The 27,068-nt window shown below is 39.1% G+C and overlaps 1 pseudogene; it reads left to right on the top strand.

Moving 5' to 3' along the window:
• Window positions 1-26,556, top strand: LOC123819062 (annotated as a pseudogene).
• The last annotated feature ends 512 nt before the right edge of the window (window positions 26,557-27,068 follow it).

Below are 27,068 nucleotides of genomic sequence, written 5' to 3'. Positions count from 1 at the left end.
ATGGCTTCTCCTGCTGCAAATACTGAGTATGCCTCCCATATGCTTGGCATTCAGCACCAGGTTCCCACAGCTGCCTTGCTCAGTGTCCCTGAGGTAAGGCCAGTGCTGACACTTGAACCAGACTCATTACTTTTTTTTATTTTAATTGTTGTTCAAGTACAGTTTTCTGCCTTTTACTCCCATCCCAGACTCACTTTTTTGCCAGGCACTGAGCTAGGCACTGAGACTACAGTGATAAGCAAGATGGATACAGTCTCTGCCCTTAGTTATCAGAAAAACCACTTGATTGAGCAAGAAATAACAATAAGAAGGTGATTATGGCTATTCACTTATTTATTTAACCACTACGAACTGAGTACATATTTTGTGCCAAGTCCTATGCTCAGTGTTAGAAATGTATTGGTAACTCAAAAAACAGACACTGCCGCAAACCATATGGTTCTTACAATCTCGTGAAGAGGACTGCATAATTGTCATTATATACTTGTTATTGTAATCACTTGCTTGCTGTCTAGGTGTTGGAAAGAAAAGGAACAGGTTGCTAAGGGGGCAGATAATGGGGGCTTGATTCAGTTTGGAGGATCGCATAAGTTTCCCCTGAGGAACTAATGTTTGGTCTGAGCTCTGAAGGATGCAGTAATCTAGGCAGAGGCAGTAGGAGGCCAGATGTTAGATGGAAGAAATGATTAGAGGCAAAGGAAACATTAAGGAAGACCCCAAGAAAGGAAAGCACATGGCAACTTTAAAAGAGCTGAGAGATGGCTAGTGAGTTTAGGTGTAATTGGCAAAGGGAAGAATGGGATAAAATCAGGTGATGAGGTTAATGGGCCTTTTGTCCACGATAAGGAGTTTAGACTTTCTTTCACGGGCAGTAGGGGAGCTGTTGATGAATTTTAGACCAGAGAGTGACAAGATATGACTTATGTTTTTGAAAGATCTGGCTGCTGTGTGAAGAATGGGTTGGGGGAAGGCAGGCCAGAGGGGGGCATGCAGAGACCTGTTTCAATGCTATTGTCCAGTGAGAGATGCTGGAGCAGCTTGGAGTAGGAGAGTGGTAAGAAATGAGAAAGTGAGTTAATTTGAGACAGATGTCAGAGTAACTGAAAAGACTTGATGATGAACTGGATGTGGAGTGTGAGGGTGAGGGAGGTGTGAAGGATGACTCTGTTTTCAGGCTTGCATGTGGGGTGGATGATGGGAGCTGTTCACTGAATGGTAAATACAGAAAGAAGTACAGGTATGACTGGGGTGACATGATAGTGAGCTCATTTTGAGATGTCTTGAACTGAGGTGCCTTGGAGGCATGGCAGTGGGCAGTTGCTTATATAGACCTGAAGCTCAGTGGAAAGGAGATAAAAATCTGAATTCTGTCAGTTCAGTACCAAGGTGATTCTTGAAGCCAAGGAGAGAAGGACTTCACCTGGGGGAGTAGAAAGTGAACGCAAAGGAGGACTCGCTACAGAACTCTCATAAATAACATTGAAAGGTCATGCAGAGGATAAACTGAGGAGACTGAGAAGAACAAGCCAGAATGAAAGCCAGACAAGTATGTGCTTCAAGGAGGGAGCAATCAACAATAGCTGCCGGGACACATGTCAAGTAAGACAAGGACTGAAAAATACCCATTACATGCAGTGACATAAAGAGGTAATTGATGAAGATGAAGATGCAGTGCTCATCCTCCCCCTTGCCCCTTTAGCTGAGAGGTATTCTTCAGGTACCAATCATTAAGTTGCAGAATCCAACTCCAAGTTCTTCCCAGTTCCACCCATGTGTTGAGGAACACTCTGGTGACTGAGCAGGACCTCCCCCAGTACAGTTAATCCAGTTCTTCAGGTCTCTTGGGTAACTCCCAGCTGATTGGGGCTCCAAGTATCATTTTTCTAACCACCATTTATCACTAATCTGGTCCTCACGCTGTCTCCATGTTGTTTGCTTTTTATCAAGGGCTAATTGTGCATTAGCCACCATTTATTCCTACAATTACTTTTGAAGGGCTCAGCAATGATAGTCATTTTCAATCCTATAATATAAAATGTGGTTTGGGGCTACTTTAATCACATATATACATAAGTGAATGAGCAAATTATTCAAAGCAAAATACTGTTAGACTCCTGCCACCCCATCTGATTTCTTAGTACTATAGGTACCTTCCTTTCCAGTTGCTTCCCAACCACCTTCCTCACCTCTGTATGGAGAGATAAAAATTCAAGTGCAAGGCTGGATTACTAGGATGGCAGATGAATCTGTTCAGGCAGGAAATTTGAGAATGCAGGTGTTATTAAGAAATGGACAGTTTTTTTTAAAACAAAGAAATTCATAATTAAATAAACCAAATACAGGATCACAATTCAATTTGTTTCAAAATTAGTTGTTTTCTTATATAGGAAAGCAGAGCACAATTAAGGGTGAATTGACTTAATGTACAAATTCATCTATTAACATATCCTTTGAGAATTCTCATCGAGTTTAATTTCAAAGATGTCATCAGTGACTAGTTACTGAACTAGTCACAGAACAAAATGGTTCCCTCTTACTCTCTAGTTATGTTGAAATTTATTAGGAATTTAATTGAATATTATCTACCTAGTTTGGTATCTCAAAAATACCATGTTGTTACAGGTAATGAAGATAAGACCAAATGTGATGTGCATATGTCCTGTAATGTTTACTTGTGGCACAGATTATGGAGGCTCCTTCAGGAATTTTGCCCAATGTTCTGAGCCCCAGGTCCCACAATTTGAGGAATGTACCTTCTCAGTCACCTGGGCACTTCGTACCATCAACTCTAGCTCAATTCACAAATAAATTTAAAGCCAATTACTATTTGACACTATGTCCTCCCAACAATCTACTTGGTCTCCATTCCCTTTTCTGGAGTTTAGTCTTTGAACATGGATAACAATTTGCTTCTAGGAGTGTTGTTTCTCACTTCTTGGTCTCCCTGGTTCTCCTGAGGATTGCTGGTTTATGTCCTTGTTACTTCCAGTTATCTTCTGGGAAGCTCCCTCTTTAAGAAAGAGGCCAAGAACATTGGTATTGCCAGCCCACTTGCAATGTCACCTCAGGAAAAGACACATATATTTCATTATAAACTTCCTCTTACTCTGTTGTTGCTGATGATCAATAAAACAGATCTCTACTCAATTGGAGTGACCAATGTTGTGGCCCAAACCTACTATCCTTCCAATCCCACTTCAAAATTGGTGCTTTCTTTTTCAGAGAACTATACCCTAAATCTCAGTGGGTTTCTCTAACTTCTTGTTTATGTCTCAGATATCCAGATGGAACTCCAGGAGTGTAGCATGCAAATTAGCCAACTAAGAAACTAGTCCCCAACACCCATCAAAGGTTGGAGGTATTTTTTAAGACAAAACTTTTTGGTTTTGACTGATTTCTGTTTAGTGACTTCAGTGCCCTAACTCCAGTTTAATAACTGAAAATAGAGAAAAGTCTTCTGCCTTATTTGGAATGCATAAGGTCACCTACTTTATTTTGCAAAGGAAAAACAAAAATTAAAGCAAAAACAAAGATCTTGACGCCATTATCATAATATTTGACACCTGGCTTCTCTTTTATTCCAAGATCTGCTTGATTTTTATCCTTGTTAGTTTTGAAAATCTCCTGCAAAGTTTCCAAAGCTAAATGGCTGTAAAACAAAGTCAGTATTTTGCAAGACTTATTAACAATAAAGAGAAACAATGGGATATGAATTTCTAGATGGGCTGTGTTCTAAAATTAGAAGCTTATAAATAAGCAATATATTTGTGATTTGGGGCATTACTAATATATCCTCCAAGAAAATCCTTTACACAAAACTCAGAAACAATACAGATAGATTAGAGGGAGCTTATTTGCATTACAAAAGGTCTCTTCAGTTTACAAAAAGATTCATCACAAGGCTTCTTTAATGAGAAATCATTTGTATAAGATTTCTGTTTACAAAAATCAAAACACCAACTTGTACTAGAGTTACAGGAACTCTCCAGTGTTGTTACATGAGAGTCACCCTCTATTAGATGATTTATTTTGAGTCAGCTGGAATGGAAGGTCACTCTAGGGAATGTGCCAACTGCCTCCACCAGGATCCTGGAATCCACTGAATAAATTCTAAGCTCTCATATTTCCCAGATGTTCCCTTCTCCTTATCTGTTTTCTGAGTGCCCATGTGTGGAAGAATGTCCTAAGAAAACAATCTTTTGGGACATTTCAATTCAGAGACTGAGGAATCATAACACTCCTACTCTCCCATTCCCTTGCCTTCTGACCTTCAAAATTGGGATGGGGAAGTTTCGTGGTCAGTGCTCCCAGACCCACAGGTCTTGACTTTAATGCCTATCTGTGGAGACAGCAGTCTAAATCCACGATGATTTGAGGTTTGGATGAAACTGCTTGAAATCTCTGCTTAAAAATTTTGCCAATGATTAAATTAAAACATCTATAAAGGTTCTGTTGAGGTATAAGCCTCCATTTGTGACTGGGAGCTCTGTCCAACAAGGCCATTTGTTAGTTCCAGTAGTTACTGGAGGAAGCCCTAGAACATATTTTAGTGATGTTACGCTAGTTTCCAGAAAAAGGAGCAGATAACACAAAGAGAACCATTCAGTTCTTCCCCAAAAAGGAAATCAGTGAGCAATCCTTACCATTAAGGGGCCTATCCTAGTGTGATTGGCCAGCTCCTCTTTCTGTTTCAACAGGGAGAAGAAACATAGTAAACATCTCATGAAGAAGGAGTGGTTCCTCTGATCTGGAGATCAGCTAGAAAGGCAGCTATAAACAGTTGAGAATATTATTAGAAAGAGTCTATGGACCTTGGCAGCTCAACAGACCTGGGTGTGAATCCCAGCTCCACTACTTATTCTCTGTGGAACTTGGTCAAGTGATTTCACCTCTTTAATGAGATGATTCTTCACTTGGGAAATTGAGAGAATACCATCAACTTGGCAGATAGTGTATGTGAAGGGCTTAAAGAAAACAGTGTAGGCTCTCAATAAATGTTTAATTAATAACCACCTATCAATACCAGAATTAAGTCTATCCCTTTAATTCTTTCTAAAGCTCAAGCAGGGTTAAGAGAACACCGATGATTGTGACACAAAGAAAACTCGAGATTATTAAGCTGTTAATACAAGTCTTGGACCTAGGAAGGATTTAAATCTCAGATATCATTTATAGTAAGTTAACAAGGATGTTTTAATCAAACTCTGTGAGCAGAAGCAGAGTTAGGTTAAATGTGGATGATTACCATTAACATATGGTAATATTGTTAACTGTGCTTTGATAGCTAAGCCCAGTACTTTGGGTCACATACCTATCCATGCACATTAGTGATTGCATTGATATTTTTGCCTACAACTTTCCTGAAAGGAAAATGTGTCAATGCAAAACTGTAACAGGGTAGGTTGGGCCAGATCACTGGGAAGCAGAGGAGGGGACACCAGTATTGGTGCCAGAACCAGTACCTTCCCTCAACAGGGCGGAGAGAAAGCCTGAAGCAGTGGTTTGAAGCTACAGCCTGTGAATTAGGCTTCCTTACCTCAGGGAAGGGTAAACAACTGGTGAGCTTGTGACCCAGCCACAGAGAGCTTGTACAGAGCCTAAATGAGCTGTGGGGGCCAGGTGCCCCACCACAGGCCAAGATACTTGTGCACCTGTGCACAGTCAGGAAACTTCTGCCCCATTCTGCAAAATGGTGGCCAGAAGAGGGTTAAAGACCCTGGGGAGCTGACAAACATGGTGGACTTTGGTAAACATAGACTGCAATGCCACACACTCCATTGTGCATGGATTTCTGGACAGAGTCTTTAAAATGGAATGTGCTGTGAAACATTCAGCCTCTCCCCTCCTCTCACTACTCTAGTCCACCACAGAGGGCCTGAGTTCCAGATACCACTGGGCTCTGGAGACCACATGGTCTGGGAACATTTCCAGTGCTCTTTCTGCACAGAAATTGGCTGCAGCACTGGCTGGTGCCCTACCCAGCCAGGTGCCCACAGACTTGTGAGAAACACCTGGAGCCTAACTGTGACTGGGAACCTGCCAAGCAGCCTGGATGAGCATGCTATAGCCACCTGCATTTCCCAAAGGACATTACTTTAAAATGGGAAAAGGGATTCCAAGCACTTTCTGGAGCTGGTCTGGCCTGGCAGAGTATGGCAGGATTATTTGTATTTGGGTGTTTTAAAGGGAGTGAGGCTCTGCAGCAGAAACCTGCCAGTTATTTCAAAACTGTATAGCCGTTAAATAAACCACCCCTTTTCTTTTTCTTCAGCAAATTTATGACTGCATAGGTTCTCCTATACACAGCAAACAGTAGAACCCTACTGACTGTTCTGCAACAGCAACGGCTGTTGCATAACAAAACCTGCTTGTCTTATTACCTCATAAGTGTGGCAGCCATGATCACAACTCTTTTCAATCACTGTCAATCACTAAATTCAGTACTATGGATATGGAGATGATTCAAATGTTTTATCTTCCAAGGCTATGGCTCTAAATCATAGAGGTCTTCAGGAACAAGGTAGCTCCCTTCTGATGATTTCTTTCTGAGAGCATTAGGCCACTTGGTTCTTCTTTTTGTTGTCTTGGATTAGTTCAATGAGATACACGGCTAGAAATAGAGTGACATTAACAGGTATTCTACAAAACAAAGAAAGGAAAACAAAGCATGAAACTTGCTTTGGCTTAATAAATCTATTTTGTTCCATTTTGATACTGGTGAAAATTTAAGCTGATCCTTCTTATTCAAGCTGCATCCATCAGTAAAACTTTGCCCTTGCCCCTAGTTGAACTCATTTTATATTAGGGTGAAAGATGTTTGCCTGTGACTCTCTATGCAGAAGTTGAGGCAGCCTTTATCTCATTTGCATATAAGATGATCTGAAGCCTGGTGCTATAGAAATGTGATATGGACTCCAAAGTGCTATTTACACAAGGACCCCACTGTGGCTCTCCCAGTGTACCTCAGGCAAATATAAAGATACATGTTTGTGCTACACTGATCACTACAGGTTGTGTTTCAAGTTCACATTCCACTTTTCACAGGTACCATTTATGTATGCCTCCATAAAGTATATACTGAGCACCGCAAGTGAGGAACTCTTATTTGATTGATAAATTTTGGTGTATTACTGGACATGCCTAACTCAATTCAGTCCTGTTTTCTCTTGGGAGCAATTGTACTCATGGAAGCAAATGTTCTATTCTGTTCTTCTAGTGTTGCATGTATGTATGTATGTACTTTTGTCACCAACAAATATTTATTCAAGAAAATGAAAGGGCTGCAACCCAGTGCATGCACACATGGCAGCCACTTGCACACTCTGGTCTATGTGCCAAGATGGAAGGGTATTTATAGAAGGAAAAAGAAGACAAGGGAAGGGAAAGTTAGAACACAGAGCTTTATTGTTAAACATAGAGTTCTTCCTATGGGGTTCGTGCAAATACATAGAGGTCAAGAACTTCCATAAGCCCTAGATCATCCCATAGACACTCCCTATTAACTCCATTTGCTTAAAGTCATATTTTGTCTGTTTTTAAATTATATATATATATTTTCATTTATTTTTAGAAAAAGGGGAAGGGAGAGAGAGAGAAACATCAATGCGTAGTTGCCTCTCACATGCCCCCTACTGGGGACCTGGCCTGCAACCCAGGCATGTGCCCTGACTGGAGATTGAACTGGTGAACCTTTGGTTTGCAGGTTAGCACTCCAACCACTGAGCCACACCATCCAGGGATAAATTATATTTTATTGATTATGCTATTACAATTGTCCCAATTTTTCTCCTTTGCCCCCCTCCACCCAGCACACCTCACTTCCTCAGGCAATCTCCATGCCCTTGCTCATGTCCATGGGTCATGCGTATAAGTTCTTTGGTTACTCCATTTCCTATACTGTACTTTACATCCCTGTGGCTATTCTGTAACTACCTATTTGTACCTCTTAATCCCCTTACCTCTTCACCATTCCCCTACAATCCCCTCCCATCTGGCAACCATCAAAACATTCTCTGTATCCATAATTCTGTGTCTGTTCTTCTTGTTTGCTTAATTCGTTTTTAGATTCAATTGTTCATAGATAGGTATTTATTGCCATTATATTGTTCATAGATTTGATCTTCTTCTTTTTCTTAAATAAGTCTATTTAACATTTCATATATTAATGATTTGGTAATAATGAACTCCTTCAGTTTTTTCTTGTCTGGGAAGCTCTCTATTTGCCCTTCAATTCTAAATGATAACTTTGCTCGGCAGAGCTAATTTGGCTGTAGGTCCCAGCTTTCATGACTGTGAATATTTCTTGCTGATCTCTTCTAGCCGGCAAAGTTTCTTTTGAGAAAAGTCTTATGGGAACTCCTTTGTAGGTAATTATCTGCTTTCCCCTTGCTGTTTTTAGTAATCTCTCTTTATCTTTAACCGTTGGCATTTTAATTATGACATGTCTTGGAGTGGGCCTCTTAGTTTGAGACTCTCTGGGCTTCCATCTTGTTTGGGACTCTCTGTGCTTCCTGGACTTGGCATGTTTATTTCCTTCACCAAATTAGGGAGGTCTTCCTTCATTATTTTTTTAAATAGATTTCCAATTTCTTGCTCTTTCTCTTCTCTTTCTGGCACCCCCATGATGTGAATGTTGGAATGCTTGAAATTGCCCAACAGGCTGCTTACAGTCTCCTAATTTTTTTGGATTCTTTTTTCTTCTTGTTGTTCTGATTGGTTGTTGTTTGCTTTCTTATGTTCCAAACCATTGATTTAATTCTAGGTTTTATTCACTCTTTTGTTTCCCTGTAAATTGTTCTTTATTTCAGTTAGTGTATCCTTTGTTTCTGACTGGATCGTTTTTATGATGTTGAGGTCCTCACTAATTTCCTTGACATCCTTATAACCTGTGTTTTGAACTCTGCATCTGATAGATTGCTTATCTCCATTTTGTTTAGTTCTTTTTTAGAGTTTTATTTCGTTCTTTTATTTAGGCCATATTTCTTTGTCTCCTCATTTTGGTAGCCTCCCTGTGTTTGTTTCTCTGTATTAGGTAGAGGTTCTATGACACCTTGTATTAGTAGCAGGGAGTAATGTAGTAGGTATCCTGTAGGGTCGAGTGGCTCAGCCTCCGCTATCACCCAAGCTGGGTACTCAAGGTGCACCCTTTGCATGGGCTAAGTACACCCTCCTCTTGTAGTTGAGCCTTGGTTACCACTGGCATGTCAATGGGAAGTATTACCCAAGCCAGTCAGCTGCAAGGACTGGCTGTGACCACAAACCACCAACCTCCACCCTGCCTGTAGGATCAGTTGTGCAGGGTCAGGGTGATGGTGCTACAGCATGGTCTGTAGCTGTGCACTGGGTGTGCAGGCCTTGTGGTTTCCCAGGTGGTGCATGCCAAGGTCAGTCCCCACCTGTGTTCTGCCTGGGGCTACCCTGCATGAGCTATAAAACTATCTGAGGTGCCTGCTAGTTGTGCTAGGCTTGGAGATTCCTAGGCAAAGTCAGGCTGTGAATTTAGGCTGGCTGCTGCTAGTGCTGGGCCTGGGGCCACTTAGTAAGAGGTATGGGGCCTGGGGTATCACAGAGACTGGTTGTTGCTTGTTTGAGAGGATTTAGGAAGCTGTGAAGCATCAGCCAAGACCAGTGATTCATATGAAAAATCCATTGTTAACAGCTGTAAGTTGGGTGGGATGAAGCCTCAGAGTATCTCCAGGGCAGGGCTAACAATGTTAGCCAGTTGATAGAGTCTCAGATATGCCACCAGCCTGATGGCTCTATGACTCTGTGGTAGGAGGGTTCAGAAAAGGGACAATGGTCTCTGTCTGCCTTTCTGTCTGGGAGAAAACTGTTCTCTAGTTCTCATCTTGGTGCCACACATTTCAGTTCATTCCTGTATGCCACTAGTGCCTCTCAAGCTGCTACCCTGGTGCTGGAGCTCAAAGGGAATAAGTCTGAGTAAATCCATGTGTGGGTTTTTTTAGGGGAACTTCTTGGAACTTTAGTATTTCTTCCGGTGACTCAATTCCTATTGGTTTTTGCAGCTAGAAGTTATAGGGACTTATATTCCTGGCACTGGAACCCTGGACTAGGGGGCCTGGTGTAGGACTGGGACTCTTTGCTCCCGAGATATCCCTCCCCAATTTTTATCCATCACATGTGTATGAAGGACCAGCCCATGCCATATCTCCACCCATCCTAACAGTGTGGATGGATGTGGTTTCTTTAATTCCATAGTAGTCAGACTTCCATTGCACTCGATTTCTGATGTAGTGCTAGTTATATTTAAATGGTGGGTAAGTCTGTCTAATTTTTACAGTTCATTTAAAAAACACATTTTCCTTCCTTGTTAAACCAGGTTGTCTAGCCTGAGCTCCAAAAATAATAAAGTGTGATTTAAAACCCATATGTATTGTTTTACTTTTTTGATTAAATAAAGTGCTATTTATTGGGCCTTTGGGAGCCACAATAAGTACCAACTTTGTGTCAGACACATAGTCTAAGTCTAAGTCACAGGGATATGTTAGTGAATGTCATAAGCAGAGTTTTTGTCTTCATGGAACTTATATGTCTAAGTCTCCCAGGAGACATTTCTGGTGTGAACTGTATTTCTTTCACCATCACTTATGCAACATGCTATCTCCATGGAGTAGGTACTTTGGGCAGTCTCCCAGCCATATGACATCAGTGGCAGAGCCGGGTAGATGTTCTGCCCTGCTTTCTTGCTCAGTCCTACTCCTAAGATATCATTGCTTAGAGTTGTGTTCCTAAGGGATAGGACTATTGCTGAAATAGAGAAAGAATCCTCCTTATTGCATCTAATGTCAAAATTTGGTACTTGTTTTCCTTTTCAAATACTGTTCTCTTTTTGTTTGTAGATCCCATCAGTGCTATATGGAGGAGTTGAAGCTTTGAAAGTTCACTGTTTAGGATTCAGAATTACTTCAAAGCCCAGGAAACTTTAATCCTTTGCCAAATATCATATATAATTTTCCAAATAAAATGAGAGTTTCCAAAAACATTCTATGTGGTATGCCAGACTTAAAGTTCTGAGGTTGTTTCAATGTTTTTAGGTGTGCAAGTTCAGAACCACAACTTGGAAGTAATTGTATTTCTACTGGGTAGATTGGGATTATCTCCAATAAGTTGTTTCAATCAACATGCTTTGACTGGGTGCCAACAATGTGCCCCAAAGTGTTGTAATTGTTAAAGTTTACTTGCCCCAACTCTGGGCTTTAAGTATGAAAAGCCTATAAAATATGTACAAGGTAAGATACCAGAAGCCCTACCTCCACCAAGGGTAGGGTTAGTCTTAGCCCTGCTGCCTAGAACCTGCTCCCTGGTGTATCTAAGAGGAGACTTTGGGCACTCATATTCCAAATGAACTATACATTGTATGTGCTCAAAATAATTCCTAATTATCATTCCAGTTCCCCACTGGTACTGGAGTTCTGTTCTGCCCTCACTATTAACATTTACCTCATGCTCAAGAGTTCACATGATAACTAGCTTTATAATCATCTTCTTTATATGCTATAAGGTTAGACTGCCTAAGTCACAGTTACATACAACCTAGGACTAATTTCAACTAGAGTCATACCTAAAAATTTCAAAACCTTGTTGTGAAGAAGTCCAGGTGAGAAGTGAGTGATGATTGGCTTGGAGGAAGACTAGATATGGTCTGCTCTGTCATCTCTCCCTTCTCATGTATTGAATGAAATATGGGTTAACTATGGTGATTATTTTCTGAACCATCAGTCTTCAAGACATGGACTGTCAAATAAATGTTTATGCTACTTACAGTGTAAAAAGCATTTAGAAATAGAGCTTGTAACCCCAAACATTGACAGTACTTGTACATTTAGATTGTTTATATCAGGGATTAAAATCTCAAATATCTACAAGGGTCAAATATATAACATAAATGAATTATATGAACTAAATTGAAGAGAATAGGGAGCATAAGGGACACTGATGGGCTGGAGTGTGCCTGCTCTATTTAAAGATATATCAATAATTTTAAAAATTATGGGACAAATTTCATCAGGTCTTTGGGTTGGATTTCTCTTGAGAGCCACCAGTTTGCCGAATTCAGGTTTACAGAGATAAAGAGATAATTGTACCATCCACTATGCAGCAGAAAGAAGGAAGTTCCTACCTTTTGCGACAGCATGGATGGAACTGGAGAGCATTATGCTAAGTGAAATAAACCAGGTGGTGAAAGACAAATACCATGTGATCTCAACTTTAAGTGGAATCTACCTAGGTTGCAGTTTGATCCCCAGTCAGGGCTCATTCAGGAGGCAACTGATCAATGTTTCTCTCTCACATCAATGTTTCTTTCTCTCTCTCTCCAAACAGAGATTAGAAACATCTATGTTTCTAAACTCTCTCTCTAAAATCGATACACATACCCTTAGGTGAGGATTCAAAAATATCAACAAATAAGTCCGGTAAGGATGTGGAGAAAAGATAACCCTCCACATTGATAGTGGGATGATAAACTGGTATAACCAGTGGAAAACTGTATGGAGATTCCTCAAAAAATTAAAAATAGTTCTCCCATAAAAATAAATAAATAAAATTAAAAATAAAAAAACAAGCAAGCAAAATATAAACAGAGACATTGAAATTAAGAACAATCTGACAGTAACCAGAGGGGAGGGGATAATGAGGCGAAAGGGGGAAAGGGTTTTCAGGAACAACTATAAACGACACATGGACAAAACCAAGGGGGGTGGGATCAGGGGAGGGAGGTGGGGATGGCTGAGGGTGGGGAGTGGTGAGGGGTAAATGCAGACAACTGTACTTGAGCAACAGTAAAACAATTTTTAAAAAGAGAGACAATTGTACCATCCTTGAAACCTCACATTTTTGTGATCTCTATAGCTAAAATTCTTCTTTTTTTAAAAAAAAAGATTTTATTTATTTATTTTTAGAGAGAGGAAGAGAGGGAGAGAGAAGGAAAGAAACATCACTGTGTGGTTGCCTCTCACACTCCCCCTACTGGGGACCTGGCCCTCAACCCAGGCATGTGCCCTGACTGGGAAACAAACATGGGACCCTTTGGTTCACAGGCCAGTGCTCAATCTACTGAGCCACACCAACCAGGGTGCTAAAATTCTTCTTGATAGAATTGTTCAGCTTTGCACAACTGTGGAACAATGGAAGGAACACTCTGCTCAGGAGTATAAGACTTGGGTTCTAGTTTCAATCTTATAAGATGTGCTCTATGCTACTGGATAAGTCCCTTCTCTTCTCCAGGCCTTAGTTCCCTCATCTGTAAAGTTGCCTGCTCTAGATAGCCTTTAGGGCACCAAAGCACCTTCATCTCTAAACATTGTTTGTTCCATCTCTAGATTTGCCCTCAGAAATGAGGTTCTGGGAAATAAGTGGATAAAAATATTTATTATACCACTATTTACTTCCATGATATGCAAATAAGATGTCCATGATAAAGATTTAAAGTGACACATTCTGTTAAGACTCATGACAAGCAGTTAAATTCAGTGTGTATACATGTGCATAAATAGTTTGGGACAGGATATATGGAGAGAGAGCAAGGTGGCACAGTTCCATTTTCATCTTTCTCCAATAATGCTGATATATAGGTCTGATTCATGTAATTGTTAGCAGGGAAACAGGAAACAGATGCTGCCTAAGCATTTTTCATTCACCATTAATTGATTATTCACTCATTCATTTAACAAAAATTGAGCACCTCAGATTCTGGTAATGCAGGGATAAATGAGCAACGTCTCTTGTCCTATAGACTTCATTGACAAGCATTAAGAGGCATCTGGTTTCACTGAAGAATATAATGACTATTGAGGATGTGTTGACTGAGGTGTTTTCAAATGATATCCTCCCTCCAGGTATAAATCGGTTGTATTAAAACTGGTCCTCAAGCCACAAGGTTCCATTTGGGTGCTTCTCTGACTGTCACAGTTTGGAAGTAGTAGAGGCTGAATGGATAAGACTTTAATTACAGTTGTTCTGCTTTGGTGCAATTTATATATTAGGGTTTCTCACATGACTTCACTTGGAAAAAATGTTTTATTAGTTGTGGTAGGCTAAAAAATGTCCCCCAAGAGATCTACATTATCCCTGGAACTTGTGAATGTTATTTTACATGGCGAAAGAATTGGCAGATGTGTTCTAAGTTAAGAATATTGAGATGGGCAAATTATCCTGGTAGGACCAATGTAATTACAAGAGTCCTCATAAGACAGAAGCAAGAGGCTGAAAGTTAGAGAGAATGTGATGTGACTGTGAAAGCAGAAGTCTAAGTGGTGCCACCATGGTACCAAAAAAAAAATGTAGTGGCCTCTGGATGCTGTAGAGGCAAGGAATGGATTCTCCTTAGAGACTTCAGGAGGAAAGTAGCCCTGCTGACACCTGGATTTTAGCCCAGTGAGACTCACTTTGGACTTCTGACATGAAGAACTATAAGATAATAAATTTTCATTGTTTAAACCCACTAAGTTCATGGTGATTTGTTACAGTAATCATAGGAAATGAATACACTACTATAAAACATGACATTTAGAGCCCTTTCTATTCAAAGTCAGGCCTCCTTTAATCAAGATGTAGAGAGATGTTTTCCCAAAGCAGTGCCTCTACATGATTAGAGTAAGGGTTCCTCTAATCCTGGCACTGCAGTTAGAATTCTAGGTATGAGCTACCCAAATGCCCAATTTTGAACTGGTTCCACCCCCATTGGCTTCCCCACACCAGAAGCCAATTGTATTGTCTCTTGCTTTAGGGAGAGCTCAGAAACCTCCAGTTTCCCCCTCTGTAACAGCACTGACACATTTCTATAAGCCATTACTAGTTAATGATCTGAATAATCTATGTGAATGCTTATTTTTCTCCATCCAATTTTCTAACCTGGCTGGACTAACAGCTAATCAGAAATTAATTCTCTAAGTAAGCAACTCTGACTCAACAGTGAGCAAGTATGCAAAACTTTGTGACCATTTTATTGCCCACCCCCATTCCAACAGGGTTAATGATTAGGGGACAGGGAACTTAGTTGTCATCATTTCCCATTGGGATTTTGGCTGTTCTTTTAGTTCCTGAACTTAAAACCAAACAGGAAACCAACAGTACATGGTAAAAATTTGTTACATAGTGAGGTCAAGGGAGGTTTTCATCAGTCCCTCTTTCCATTTGGAATAGCAGGGCAGAAGATAGGAAGGCTCAGTAGCCTGGATATCAAGTCATGCAGTTCTAGACCTTGTCCTCTTACCAAATTTCTATGTGAGTTTAAGTCTCTCAGTTGACTTATCCATAAAATCGATATGGGGAGCTCAATGTTGAAAATCCTTTCATCTTTGTCAATATGAATCAGGGGTCCCTAGATTTTTAGATTTCATAGAAACAATAATACATTTTCATAAAACAATAATATTTTCCACAAACATTTTGGGAACATATGTAGGATTTCCAAAGTTTAGTTGCTAAGTGAAAGCATTTGTAAAAGCTACCGCAACAATCTCAAAAAACACTTTATCCTCTAAAATACTAGATGGGCATAATCTCAAAATAGAGGACACGTCATTATGTTAAATCCTTTTAGCTCTTTGAAAAACTCATGACCTTGTCTTTATTTTTTCTCATTTAAATACAGACATAAAACATTGTCAAAGACTGGCAACATCCTTCAGACCCATTTATAGGATTCAGTGTTCTACAGCACCAAAACTTGCTTCCTTCTCCCCTGGGTGAGTGATTGCTACTCACTGCTCCAGTCAGAACCTCATCAAGGGGAATACCATCAGGCTTTTTCCTCCCCAGTAGAAAAAGAATATCTATGTCTAAATGTCTCAGCAGCGAGTAAGGAGAATAAAGTAGCAAAGGACTCTGGGTTTGATGAAGTGAAAAAATCAAACAAACAAATCAAAAGGACATGTGTATACATCATGCATGCATATGTGTACATGATTCCAAAACAAGAATCTAGGAAATTTTAAGTTTGGCTTCAGGTATCTGAAGCTGAGTATCATTCCTGTGACTCTGGTTCACAGAGAAAAATTCCATACCCCAGATCTCTCTACCCATTAGAGAGAGGGCAGGCCTCTCTAAGCATTTCAGCAAATGTAACTGAAATAACATCAGGTCTGCTTGTTGATTCAGAGGATGGATTACTGGCCAGTGTTGCTAAACCATACTAACCTTTACTGTCATAGACTTAGAGAAGTTGGGTGACTTACACAGTCATAAGACCTATACAATGAAAAGTAAAAGACATTGATGAAAGAAATTGAAGAAGATACAAATAAATATAAAGATATACCATGCTTATAGATGGAAGAATTAATATTGTAAAAACGTCCATACTGCCCAAAACAATCTACAGATTTAACATAATCCCTATCAAAAATTCCAATGGCATTTTTCACAGAAATAGAACAAACAAACCTAAAATTCATATAGGACCACAAAATACCCTGAGTAGCCAAAGCAATCTTGAGAAGAATGAACAAAGCCGGAGGCATCATGCTGTGCCCTGATTTCAAACTATATTATAAAGCTATAGTAATTAAAACAGTATGCTATTGACATAATAAGAGACACTTAAATCAGAATAAAGAGCCTAGAAATAAACCCTTACATAATTTATGATAAAGGAACCATGAATATACAATGGAGAAATGGCAATTTCTTCAATAAATGGTGCTGGAGAAACTGGATATCCTGATGCAAAAGAAAGGTACTAGACCACTATCTTACACCATATACAAAGTTAGCTCAAAATGGACAAGAATGTAAGACCCAAAACCATAAAACTCCTAGGATAAAACATAGGTAGTAAGGTCTTTGACATGTCTTGGTGATGATTATTGGATTTGACACCAAAAGCAAAGGCAACAAAATAAAGATAAACAATTGGGACTATATCAAACAAAAAAGTTTTTGCCCAGCAAAGGAACCAATCAACAAAATTAAAAGGCAACTTACTGAACAAAGAAATATTTGTAAATCTAATACCTGATAAAATGCTAACATCCAAAATATATAAAGAATCCATACAACTCATTGGCAAAAACCAATCTGATTAAAAAATAGGCAGAGGACCTGACAAAACATTTTTCCAAAGAAGAGATACAGATACCCAACATGTACATGAAAAAAATTTAACATCACTAAACATCAGAGAAATAAGAACCAAAACCACAATGAGATATCACCTGACACCTGTTTGGATGGCTCCTTTCAGAAAGACGAGAAATAACAAGTGTTATCAGGAATGTGGAGAAAAAGGAACCTATGTGCACTGTCGGTAGGAATGCAGATTGGTGCAGCCACTGTGGAAAACAGTATGGATGTTCCTCAAAATATTAAAAATAGAACTATCACATGATCCAGCAATCCTACTTCTGGGTATGTATCCAAAGAAAATGCAGACACTAACTCACTAACTATACAAACTTCATGTTCATTTTAGTATTGTGATAGACATGTAAACAACTGAAGTATACACTGACAGAGGAATGGATAAAGAAAATGTGGCGCGCGCGCACACACACACACACACACACAATGGAATAGTATTCAGAGTGCCATACAAAAGAATGAAATCTTATCATTTGCAACAACATGATTAGAAATTGAGGGCATTATCCTAAGTGAAATAAGTCAGACAGAGAAAGACAAATACTGTAGGATCTCATTTATATGTGAAAACAAAAACCATAGGTGGGTAGTGGGGATGGGTGAGATGGGTAAAGGGGGTCAAAAGGTACAAATTTTCAATTATAAAATGAATAAATCATGAGGATATAATGTACAGCATGGTGAGTGCAGTTAAAAATATTGCAAGTATGGCATATTTGAAAGCTGCTAAGAAAGTAGATGTTAAAATTTCTCATCACAAGAAAATATGGGTTTCCCCACTGTAAAGTTCTTATTTTCCCCTTTGTTATTAATAAGTATGTTATAGACAAGAGCCTGTGAAACTATGTACCTTATTTTTTGGCACACCTACGTTTTAAAGGAGGAGAAAAAATTTTTGAAGCAAAAAATGTGGTAAAATATTTAATAACATAAATAACATAATATTTTACCAATGTAAATATAAACAGAACTCAACAGAAGCATTAACAACCATTGTTCCTCCCAAATTTTGGGGGGGGGCAGAAAGTACATCTTATAGTCCAAAAAATATGGTAAATATATCATTACTCATCAAAATGTAACCCAATAGTTTTAGCAAGCATTGACAATTATTGCCAAATGATTATTTTCTATTATTCCTTCCACATTTATTAACACTTTTGTAATGAAACACTCTCACTAATCCTCCATTTATTGATCATTTATTTATATTTGTAAGAACTCACTGATTCTTAGCAGAGCCTAGTGAAGAGACTTAGGCAGCTAAAGCACAAAATTTAAGGAGACACTTACTCTGTGTACAAGTGCCTTCTTAAAAGTAATATGCATAGGGCCTTTTCTTTCTCTTTCTGTTTCTATTTTTATCCCTCCAATCTCGAACTTTATAGTTGTCTCCATTCAGCCTTACAGGTCTGTATTCTGGAACCAGGTCTTACAGACTCAGTTTGGAGTTTCTGCCCAGTGGTTATGTTGGACATTTGGTAGATCTTTTCACAGAACAAATGGACAACTTGGCTCATTCCTAAGCCATGAGGCTATATCTGTGTCCTCTCATTTTCTAAGGCCTATATCTTGTAGGGGATATGGTCTCAGGTCACATTTCACAGCTTCCTTCTTTCAAAAAATATTTTATTTATTTATTTTTAGAGAGAGGGGAAGGGAGGGAGGAAGTAGAAGAAAAACATCAATCAGTTGCCTCTTGCATGCCCCTACACAGGGACCTGGCTGTAATCCAGGCATGTGCCCTGACTGGGAATTGAACCAATGCCCTTTCACTTTGTGGGACAATGCCCAACCAAGTCACACAGGATAGAGCTGCAGCTTCCTTTCATGAAACAAGGTGAAATATTGTGTCCCCCATGCCCAGTTTCTGATTTTAAGCACTGAATTAGTCCTGATCTCCCTTCCTGTGTGAAGCATGTTAGCTGCCTTCTCCAGAAAGACCTAACTTCTTAGTCATTATTTCCTATTACTAGAGCAGGAGCTAAGCAACACTTAGCCCTGCTCACACTTGTTTTTCTTTTTTTGTATCTGATCCAGGGAGATGCTTGTCTTTTATTCAAGACTAGCTATGTCTTTTTTGTTTATTTTTGTGAAATTTTATCCATCAATATTATTGTCTGCAGTGGAAGAGTTATTAAAGTATGCAACATCTCTTTCCTCTTATATCACATTCAGAAATATATAACCTATCAATGTATAGATACATTATAAATGATTGATCATTAGGTTAATTATGATTTTAAAGTCTCCTAATGAAATTTATATGTTGTCTCTTTATTTCAACTAGGTATTCAAAATCTACCTAATAATATATTCCATTGTTAAACAAAAGCTTTAGATTTCAAATAAAGAATGCTACAGCATTAAATGCAAACAAGATAGGAGAGCTCCACAAAAAAAAAAAAACTTGATTACCATTTCAAGGTGAAGAAGAAAACAATGAAGTGAATTAGTCTTACTAGATCTTACAGATTGAGCTTTTTGCTTCTGTATCAAATGCCTAAGAGAGAAGGAGGTGCTATTTTTGTCTTATGCATGCACGTGAATTGTATTTTTGTTAGCAATTATGATAATAGATCTGTTCTCAGAGGAGACATTAATCGTCTATTTATCCAGGCTCTAGCCAACTTTACTATAAAATTAATTTTGTGGCATATACTGTATGTTTAATGATCAACTAATAAACTCATTATATGAAAGGGCTGGAGGTTGGCATTTTAGAATTTTTTTATTGTGGGTTGAATATTGAAATCAAAGCCATGTTCCAGACATTAAATTCCTAAGCTTATTCTTTCCAGGGCCTGATTTATGTATCAAATACCTGACACAGGTTTGTGGTGGAAACACTCAGTTCTAGCTACCTAAGACAAGTGACTGATTACCCTGGACAGCAATTACATGAACAGACAACCTCCCTTTAATTAAATATCAGAGCTAATATCTATAAAATTAATGTCAGTTCAGAAAACGTGATGGAAATAATAAAAAGGCAAGTCTTTTGGAATCACAGAACAAAAGGTTGCAAAAATGAAATCCAATCTTCCATTTTAGGGCTCATTTTCATATATTATCAAATCCATTGCTTAATCTTAAAAGGTGTTGGTTAGATATGACATCAATACACTGAATGCTTAAAGAATGATAGATATAATAAAATTGGAGTCAATGTTTTTGAGTCTAACAAAAGCCATACAAATACTACACTATGCATGACAGATAATTTTCATTTTCAGATGTTTTGCATTTGAGAGCAGAGTATTCTAAATATGGCTAAAGTAAGATTTTTTTCTCAACAGCCTAGCCATGTAAGAAGGAGTCACTAATACTTACTATTATTTCCAGCCTTTCAGTCCTCTCTAGTCACCATGTTAGGCTGGGCCCTTACTACCTCATACATGGATTACTTTAATAGCCTCTAAGCTAGTAGCAGTTTTTCATGAAACAAAATAGGGGTTCCCATGATTACTAAGAACCAGGCACTAAGCAGAGCATTTCACATATTTTGTCTTGTTTACTCCTCACAGCATCCCTGTGAGGCAAGTACATTGTATTATCATCTTTATCTACAGCTAAGACAACTGAGGGTCAAGAGAGATAGAATGTCTTGCCTAAGATCACACAGCTAATCAATGACAGAGCTCAGCCTCAGACTCAGGCCTCCAGGCTTGTGCCTACTGTCCTGTGCTTGGGGTATAGAAACAGCACCTTTACTCACTCTAGTTACTGCCATTCAATTCACCCTTGCAAACCAATGCCTGAGGATCTTCCTAAAATAGCCTGCTAATTATCTCATCGCTGCCTTCTTAGGAAATTTGACTGACTCTCCATTGTGAACAGGATACAGTCCCAGAACTCCTGCAATCTGGACCCAACACTCCTTTCTAATACCACTGTGAATTCTGTTCCAACAACATCTCTACTCATGATCCCTGGGCCAAGACTCTATATGCCATTCACTTACATCTGGCTACGTCATTTTGCCTTGTCTCTGTTTCTTCAGATACACACTGGAAACAATGATATTGTTCTTATGAGACCCAATCTTAGTGGATGTAAAGAACCTAGTGCAATGCCTGGCATATAGCAGGATCTAAATGAAAGGAGGCACTATCTATTCAACTCTTTTCCATCCCTCAGGGAGGCACTTAATGCCTCCTTTTCAATGCAGCTGTTACCGGACATGGGCCTGGCCCTGAGTGGGTCTGCCTAGGGCTAGCCAGTAGTGGGTGGGTTCTGGACTTCTGTGTAGGAAAGATTTCACAACACAAGTCCAGGGGACTATGAGGGTATGTTTATTGAAGCTGGGGACAGTGAAACAGGGAAGGACTTGGCATAGAAGAAGCAAGAGGACAGCCTAGGCTGGGCTGCCTTAGCTCACTGGGAAGTCAAAGAAAAGTGGCCTTGGGGATGGATTCAGGGGGTTACCTGGGACCAGCTGCAGCTGCCCACTGCTCCTCTGACTGCAAATCTTAGGGGTCTCTTAGAGTTTAGGGAATGTGTGCCTATGGGGGAAGAAGAAAAGGAAGAAGGGAAAGGGAATGGCATGTTGCTTCCCAGAGGGACAGCTCAAGTGCTGGGCCTTTTGTCTTTAAGCTTTTCTTTCTTTCTTGCAGGTGAGAATCTTAGGGGAGGTCTCAGGGTAGGGTTTCAGCAGAATATTCATGAGTTCTCCAGCTGTGCCCTTTCAGGTTCATGGTCTCCACTGATTGGTCAGTGACAGGGCAGGGGTCTTTAGGCATTGCAGCTCGTCCTGGCATCACCCACCTTGTTTTGCTGCTTTTCTGGGCCTGGAGCTGAAATAAAACTGAGGCCTAGACCTTCTGTATCTGACTATAAATTGCTCAGTCATTTTGTTCAGCTATCTGTCTCAGTTTCCCCATTCCACCTGTCCTGGCTTACTGGCCTATCTCAGAGCTATAATGAACAGAAATGGAATTTCTCTCTTCTACAGGATTACTTCTCAATCTCTTTCCTATTTTCCCTTTTGTCCTTCCTCTTCCTCCTATGTTCTCTCTCCCCTCTTTCTCTTTCTTCTTCTTTTATTACTCATATGGAACTTATTACATTGGACTTTGAATTCTAGTGATTCATGTCCAAGGTCCATTCCTCACTTATTAGAACACAAAATCATATGAGCAAGCATCCTGTTTTATTCATCTTCATAGTCTCCTTGCAGGCTGGTGCTTTAGAATCAAACTGTAGTTTGAGTCTCAGCTCTGTGCCATACATGTTAGATGACCTTGGGGAACTTATTGTGTGCTTCAGTTGCTTTATCTGTATGGTGGTGATAACAGTATTTATCCTTAAAGGCTGCTATTGTGTTTTTTTTTTAAGTGGCCCACACAGGTTGAGACACAAGTATTCTAATGAATATATTATAAAATTTCTATGTTGCCCTGGTGTCCACAGCAATGCACCTGTCTTTTTATTTATTTTAGATTTTTATTTATTTTTAGAAAGAGAGGAAGGGAAGGAGAAAGAGAGGGAGAGAAACATTAATGCATGGTTGCCTCTCGCACACCCCTTTCTGGGGACCTGGCCCACAACCCAGGCATGTACCCTGACTAGGAATTGAACCAGTGACCCTTTGGTTCACAGGCCAACACTCAGTCCACTAAGTCACACCAGCCAGGGCTGTTTTTTACGCTGATGAAAAACTGGGCTTAGTAGTTCAGAACACAGGCTCTGTAACTCAACTTCAAGCTTGACTCCTACCATCTGACCTTGGAAAATTATTTAATTTCTCTGCACCTTGGTTTCCTCATCTTTAAAATGGGTATAAGAATAATAGTACCTATCCTGCATAATTGTTTTGAAGTTTGGCAATACTGTTAGTAAAACATCTATTACAATATCCCAGCACATTTTAGGTGCTCAACTTGTTCACATAATTGACAGTAAACACCAAGTTTTTCATTAACTGATTTATTTTATATTTTATTTTATTTCTGGTAGCAGGAATGGGTTTATAGTGTCTGCCATATTCTCTTGCCTGTTCTCAGGATGATGGCTGGCCCTGGCCATGTCAATACATAGCACAGTTGTGTGGGGAGGACTAATGATACAAACCTACATTCTTCACTATGCTTCCTTGAGGGGCAAGGCTTGCTCTGTTTCCCCATTTGCAAGTGAGAAGGCTCCTGCACATGGCAGTGATGTGATCTCCAGTACAGTTATAGCCAGAACTCCAACCCAGAGCCATGTCTGCCTGGTTCTAGCCTCACTAGTATATACGGCTTTGATAATGGAGGACTAGATAGTGTCACTATTTGTATTCACTCTTTGTAAGAAAAATCAAGCTAGCATCTACACACCATATATTTTAGTGTCAATGGGACTACCACACCAGGAAAATATTAATTTCTCTCAGCCAAAATGACCTTTTCCTTCAAAACAGGGGCCAAGTAATTCTCCTTGGAAAATTATAGTTCAGTTACTAGAATGCCTCTTCATCTGAAAGGAAAATTGCCCATTCATACAGTCAAGCGAGCATAAATAAAACATGTTGGTGGTGAAATACACTAGGTATGAGGTCCCTTTGAATTCCATTCCACTGTGTCAGCACATTCTATAGTAAGAAGTGTTCTAGATTTTCAGAGGATTTTGCTATTAAAAAACTTAAAATAGCAGGGATTGGGTAGCTTGTTGCTTCCTATCATGTTGAAGCAGAATCATGTTCAAGTATAGTGTGTAAAAGTAGAAGTGCCTCTGCTTATAAAAGATATGTGTGAGGTTGACACATTGAAAAAAAAATGTCTCTGTTTAGAGGCTTCTGTAGTTTTGGTACAAGTCTGAGGATCTCAAGGTTAGCCAGCTTCCCCTAGCTAAACAGCAGCTTCCAAGAGGCATTCTTCATATACCATGGAATTGATATTTGCCAATCGGTCAGGCAATATTTGATCCAGTAAGACAAGGAATGACACTGAGGGTCTTCATTTGAGGACAGAAGGATTAATGAGGCAGAAGAACTGATTACACTATTATAGTAACATGATAATTATCATGATCATCATAGTCATTATTAATACTTATGAATATTTACCAAATGCTTACTTTATAAAAGGCACTTTCCAACATGCATATAATGCTCTCAACAACTCTGGGAAAGGGGCATTATGATCTCTACTTCCTTTACCAGCTATGCCCCTTCAACAGGTTATTTTATCTCTTAGTTCCTCCACTTACTCATTAATAAACAGGTGCCTGTGGGAATTTTCAGGTCCCCACAGGTACAAACACACACAGGGGCATGCACAGGTGTTGGGAACAAAGCCGATGATTTGTCCTGTGTTTTTAAGCAAACTTAGCCTGTGCTTGAAAGACTCTTCAAAGTTTGGGCACTTCAAATGAGGGCTGATATTGCCAACTGCCTCCAAATATGTACAGTGGAATGTTGGACTACTGGAAAGATCAATGAACACTGAGACCTAGACATGGTTCCAGTTCAACTGCTTAGTCTCTGGCAGACATTAAACAAGGCAATTAAGCACCCTTGAGATTTCTCTGGAAACCAAGTACATTTGAATCTCTTTTCCGCCACTTGCTAAATTTGCAGCTTTAAATACGTTATTTTAAATTGCTGTTTTTCTTTTTTTATTGAATTTACTCGGGTGACATTGGTTCACAATAATGGCTTTATCCATGAAATGTGGTACCAATTTCATATGGTTCTTTCAAGCATTAAAGAGAATAATGCATACAAAGTATTAGCACAATGCCTGTCTTATAGCATGCACTTGATAAATTTCTACTGCTACTGTTGTGATCTTCTATAAATTGAGGAAAATAGCACTTAATCTGTGTGTCTTATAGCAGGGGTCCCCAACTGCTGGGCCACAGACAAGTACCGGAACTGGGCCACACAGCAGGAGGTGAGTAGTGGGCAAGTGAGTAAAGATTCACTCCCATTACCACCTGACTCCCCCCACCCATCCATGGAAAAATTGTCTTCCATAAAACCAGTCCCTGTTGACAAAAAGGTTGGGGACCACTGCCTTATAGAGTTGTTGCAAGGGCATTACGTAGGGAAAGTCATGACAGCTTCAAATGAGTAGAATTTTAAATTCAGTATCTAAGCTGAAAGAGACTAAATGTTGAGTTATTTTTACCATTCTTTTGTATTCAAGAATGCCAATCTCACAAATGGAATATACCCACAAATGTTGCATCTATGCACAGTTTTTCCAGTAGGCAGAACTCCCTCAGCCTATCCTACAGGCCCTCCTTCCTGGTAGCCATATATTGCTGAAGACACCATCCAGTCCCACCTCAGGTATCCTGAGGTCATCAAGCCTTTTCTGAGCTGGTAAGGTTGAGGCTCAATCCTTTCCTTATTCCTAAAACATAGATCTAGAGATAAAGAAGAAAATATGGTACTTAAGATAACCCTAATCTATCTTGTATTCAATGGTCATATAAAAAAAAGATATCCCTGGTATTGGTTAGAATCAATTATAAAGTATATTAGAGTCAATTATGATTGATTGATATACAGATGCAACCAAGAATCTGTTATATTTGACAATAGGTGTCAAGGGCCTTGAACATGTGCATATATTTAAAACAGTAATTCTACTAGGAATTTATAACAAGAAAATAATCAGTCAAAAATAGTCAAATGAATTTATGGTAGAATTATTTATAATTGGCTTTATAATATAGCAAAAACTGAAAGCAGAAAAATGTCCAGTAATAAGGGACTGGTTAAATGAATTATGGTACAGCTTGAATGGCACACAACCAACAAAATGCTTTCAACAAAATTTAATGACTTGAAAATATGCTAACAGTAAGAGGTTAAATGTTAAAAGTGGAGTACAGAACCATGCGTAAAACTTGTTCATTTAAAAAATACCTATCCATCAGAGGTAAAGACTTGAAGAATATGTACCAAATAAAATAAATATATCTGGTGGGCAGATTAATGAGGCATTTATTGTTTTGAGCAGTCATGCTGAGGAGTTGTTGCTTGGGATTCAGGAGAAGATCCCTACCTTCCAAGGACTGAAATTTAGTGACACAGATCTCTTAGACTTCAGGCAGCATGTCGATCAAAATTGCCAGTGACAGCTTGCTTTCCTTTTTGGGATGGGTGAGCAACTGCTGAGTGCTCTTGTAATGGGAGCAACTGGAGCAACGGGCTATATCTTTAACTACCCAGGAAACAGACAAACCAAATATTGGAGGCTTCTCAATGGAAGGACTTCTCTTTGGCCTTGAATTGTGAGTATTGTGCTCAGAGATATATGAACTTTGTGGTCAAACTAGGTTTTGGCATGTCACCAAACAAAGCCAACACGACTCTGGTGTCTTGGAATTCCAATGGGCCCACCCTGGCTTCCACTGCAGAAGTCCTCCAAGGAGCTTATGGATAATGTGAAAGCTAAACTGAAGAGTCTGGGTTTCCTTTCTTTTACTGATTCCAAGAGTGAAAACTTGGAAGCCTGTAGCTAATGCCTTTCTATCAAGTCAGGGTGTATACATTCAGATATAATCTGCATTGAATAGTGCTTTCACTTACAAAGGACTTTATAGATGAGCTTGAACTAAATTATTTCCTAGCAAATGAAATCTCACATCAATCAACAAGTATTTAAGTACCTACTATGATCTTTAAAGGTTTTATTTTGTGAAGGGGCAAAAACTCCAAAAGGGGTCAGAAGTCCTGAGCTCTTCAACATTGCACAAAATTTTTGCAGAGAAATTTTGACTTATATGGAAAAATAGAATCAAGAGGAAAAATATAATCAATTAATTCCATCTGCCTTTGGGAGCTCCTATTATCTTAATTTCTTATTTTTAATCCTATTTTAAATCACTTTAATATACTTTCATTTTAATAAATATTCATTTGGAAAAACAGATATCTCTAGGTTATTGTAATACAAATAATTTTTATTTTTGTTTTTATCTGCATTATATTTTACATTCTTCAGATTTGCTGTAATAGTTATGTATAAAGGCAG

The sequence above is a fragment of the Phyllostomus hastatus genome, unplaced genomic scaffold (genome assembly GCF_019186645.2).
Source record: "Phyllostomus hastatus isolate PE091 unplaced genomic scaffold, TTU_PhHast_1.1 phas_contig_30, whole genome shotgun sequence".
Classification (NCBI taxonomy): domain Eukaryota; kingdom Metazoa; phylum Chordata; class Mammalia; order Chiroptera; family Phyllostomidae; genus Phyllostomus; species Phyllostomus hastatus.
The sequence above is the reverse complement of the archived record's forward strand: the minus strand, read 5'-3'. Positions and strand labels throughout refer to the sequence as shown.